Source organism: Rhinolophus sinicus, chromosome 15 (assembly GCF_057876585.1).
Source record: "Rhinolophus sinicus isolate RSI-liver-muscle chromosome 15, RSI-T2T, whole genome shotgun sequence".
Lineage (NCBI taxonomy): Eukaryota > Metazoa > Chordata > Mammalia > Chiroptera > Rhinolophidae > Rhinolophus > Rhinolophus sinicus.
Genome location: NC_142515.1, coordinates 5,485,165 through 5,489,287, shown reverse-complemented (window position 1 = coordinate 5,489,287; position 4,123 = coordinate 5,485,165). Strand labels below are relative to the sequence as shown.

The following is a 4,123-nucleotide window of genomic DNA, read 5'->3' as shown; positions in this document are numbered from 1 at the left end:
TTCTCCACTTGAGATGTAAAAAGAAATCCAGGTATATATATAATTTTTTGGTGTGTGTGTGTGTGTGAGTGTGTGTGTGTGTGTGTGTGTGTGAGAGAGAGAGAGAGAGAGAGAGAGAGAAAGAGAGATTGAGATTTACATTTTCTAGAGACACTGAAGCAGCAGGAAGGGTCTCATATGGTCATTAAGCTTTCAGAGGAAGGAGCCATTTTGACTTTTTTCTAGCAATTTACTCTTCAAAAACTGCATGCTGGCTGCAGGTTAATGCTGTAAGTTAGACTAGTTTCCACTGAATCTTTTCCTAACCTAGAAATAGGGTCAGATTATTAACTCCATGAGGACAGGGACCACGCCTTACGTGCCTTTTCCATAAGACCTAGCCAGTGGCTGGCCAATAGCAAACTGTCAACAAGTGCTTCCTGGATGAATGAACGAGGACAGAAACGCCAACTTTCAAGCAAAAAGATTAGGATGTCAGCTCCTCCACAACTCTGTGGTTGGCAGGCGATGCGTAGTAGGTGACCAACGAATGTTTGTGGAACTCATTGACATGGGAGCTCCGTGCCCATATCTTTTAGGCCGCAAAGCCCATCTGACTGTGGCCAAGGCAGGTGTGCTGCCCGAATCTGGTGACCAAGCTCATCTCTTCTGTTGTGTCCAAGTGTAACATAAGGACGTGTTTCACCAGGAAGGCCCAAATTAAGGCATCTTATGTGGAAAGATTTCAACACATGCTTTGCAAAGGGTCACTGTCACCCCCTTTAACAGATGAGGAGTCACATTTTATCCCTCAGCATTATGATCCTGCTACTAGAGAATCCCCGACGTGCCACAACAGCCACCCATACACAGGACGTGACATTATCGGCCATGCTGCAGTCCAGGCAAAGGCTTGGGAATGTTCTGTGCAAATTAAATCATCACAGCCATCAAGGAGTTTATCCTCATCTTAAATGGCATTATCTCGCATCCTGAAACTTTAACAAGTCATCTAAAGCGAAAAAGCAAGAAACGTGCCAATAAACAGAGCCGCTGGAGGAATAATGATGCGGCTGTTGGGAAAGGTGCCGAGGTTCTCTTGAAGAACAAGTGCCCAGGGAGTGGCACACTGGGATATGCATTAAGCTGGTGGAAGGACAGTGCCGAGAAGCTACTGTGAATGGTAAGGACAGGCAATAAAATACCCCTCTAAAAATCCAGCAGAAGAGCAAGACAGTAAGTAAATCATAGCAATGCTTCAATAACCAACGGTTAGTAGATTAGCATAGTACAGCAAGAAAACACAACTAAAAATTATTCAGTCATACCAAATGCTTGCAGGGAACCTAGGCCAAGAAAGCAATCAAAATCCAACAGAAGCAAGGTGTATTTATGTAATTCAGTAGTTCAAAACCATTGAGAAATGCATTGCAGAAATAATTCAAGGGTTTCTATGTCCAGTTTAAGAAAAAAATAACAATGAAACCTTCATTAATATGAAGAAACACATTGAATGCAATTAATTCAAGAGGTCTGCCACATATGTTGTACAACCAAACTTAACGCAAATCACATAGATGTGTGTTGTATTTTATGACTGCGTCCTGGAATTCTCCCAAGGGGTATGATCTCTTGAATTAATTACATTCAATGTTTCCTGTTATAGAAAGAAGATTCATGATTCATAGAGGCCATAAATGAAATATGGCATACAGGTAGTAATTACTCGAATAGCATTCTTGAGTCTTTGAAGATAAATTAGCCAACAATGAGAATTTGATAGCTAATGTTGCAATTAGTTACAGATACAACACAGTGACCTATATAACTTACTGTTTTTTAAAAATCTAAAATTTACACAGGTTAATAGCAGAAAAGAGTCTTCACTGTTACTCGTGGCAGAAATGCAGATCTATAAATGCGCTAGGGTGGTCTTCTTATAATAACTGCTTAACTCTTCATATAGAGGTAGAATTACTCAGATTAATTCTTTGAATAGGAGAGACTCCGATGAAACCAACATTTACAGAGCATTACTATGTGCTCAGTGCTCAGACAAATAGCATTTTATTCTATCTCCATCATTCCTATGTGATTAGATGCCCTCCCATTCCACAAATGAGGGACTGGAAATGGGGGTGGTGGCTCATGTGGCTTCCCAAAGCCACAGGTAGCTGCCCTCCATGCCCGCTCATCACTGGCCAGGGCTGGGCTGTGTCATAAGGGAGATCCTGTCATAAGAACGTCCCTCTTGCTGGTTCGAGTGGAGCTGACTCCTGAATCGCATTTCAGGAAGAAACACGTGACCCAGGCTGGCCGCTGGGAACACAGGATGAGAACCTAGTCCCTGGGTTCTCAAGCCCATGCGAGCACATGGGCCTGAGCTGCAGCAGGCCTCTGCTCCATGTAAGACTAAGTCTGCCCGAGAAACGGCCAACACTGGGAAACGAGAGATGGAGACAGACACAGCGCTATGAACAACATTTTAATTGTACCCTGAAGCCAACTTTCTCTCTTCAAATGCTGTTATTGTGATTGTTAACTAAACTCCATTCTCTAGTGTTGAGCAGTACAGTTCAGGTATTTTGAAGTGTGTCTCTCGATTTTGGTTTGGCTGATCCTTTTCTCATGGTTACACGGGGGGTAGGGTTTTTAGGAGGAAGACCACAGAGCTTAAGCACAGTTCTCAACACATGGTTTATCGCTGATGATGCTGTGAACGTCCGTCAATCAAAGACCAATGAGAACACACTTGTCGTTAAACACGGGAGGCCTGTCACCCCCTGCAGGGAGGTGGCACACACACCATTGGGCCCTGTGTTGTCTCAGTGGGAAGGAGAGTATTAGAAAGAACGTATCACAGCTGTGGGCTTTGGTGGGATGATTTGGGGGTGGGTCTAAATAAGCAGGGGTTTCCTCTAGATTGCAATGCTGTCAGAAGCAGAATAATCTTATGCCTGGTATCTCAGTAAATCTCATCTATACGGAGAGGAGACTAGCCTGAGTTCCCCCAGTGCCAAAATCACAACTTTATTGAAAAACTGACCCCAAAATAGGAGATCAATCCGACATAAGATGCATACCTTACAAAATAAGATGCAATTACATTATCTGATTAGACTAACTGGAATTACTAAACGAACAGGTTCTCTGCGGCAGATCACAAGAAGGCATGTGGGGGACCAGCTGCTCACTGCTCAGCGAACGTCCTTTCTTTTTTTTTAAATTTATTGGGGTGACAATTGTTAGTCAAGTTACGTAGATTTCAGGTGTACAATTCTGTATTACATCATCTATAAATCCCATTGTGTGTTCACCACCCAGAGTCAGTTCTCCTTCCATCACCATATATTTGATCCCCCTTACCCTCATCTCCCACCCCTCTCCCCCCTTACCCTCTGGTAACCACTAAACTATTGTCTGTGCTATGAGTTTTTGTTTTTTATTTGTTTGTCTTGTTCTTTTTTTATTTTTGGTTCATATACCACATATCAGTGAAATCATATGGTTCTCTGCTTTTTCTGTCTGACTTATTTCGCTTAGCATTATATTCTCAAGATCCATCCATGTTATCACAAATGTTTCTATATCATCTTTTCTTACTGCCAAATAGTATTCCTTTGTGTATATATACCACAACTTCTTTATCCATTCATCAGAGTCTGGCTTTTCCTCCTCTAGGCAGGCGCACCCTTAGTGAACACCCTGTACAAAGAGCCACTGTCTGAGCACGGCTGGAAACTGTGGGAATCTTGCAGCGACCGGGACACTTTACATCTATGAAATCGGAATTTGGATTCTGCACTAGCTATTTCTTTTTATGTTTATTCTTTTCCTTTGTCAAGTGCGGATAGAGTAAATCTCTGGCCCATGACATGTCGATCCGTATCTATATTTATCTGTCTACATATCGATAGCTCTAGCTATCTAAGGCTTATCGATGGGGAAGCAAGGCAAGCACAAGAAAAAAGCCCTTGTGGTAAAGCGCTGCAGTCACTCACTGTGGAAGAGGCGAGGAGTGGGTGCAGGGGGTTTTGTGGGTGGCACAGTGACCTCGTTTTTGTCTGTGCTTAGACAAAAGCACAAAGTGATCTTGCTCTGTCTCATTTCATCACGGTCTCAGAATGAGGGAGCTTGGCACTCT

General features: G+C 42.9%; 1 pseudogene; it reads right to left on the bottom strand.

Annotated features, from left to right (window-relative positions):
- Positions 1-3,634: 3,634 nt before the first annotated feature.
- On the bottom strand, positions 3,635-3,856 carry LOC148755149 (small ribosomal subunit protein eS27-like pseudogene; annotated as a pseudogene).
- Between the last annotated feature and the right edge of the window lie 267 nt (positions 3,857-4,123).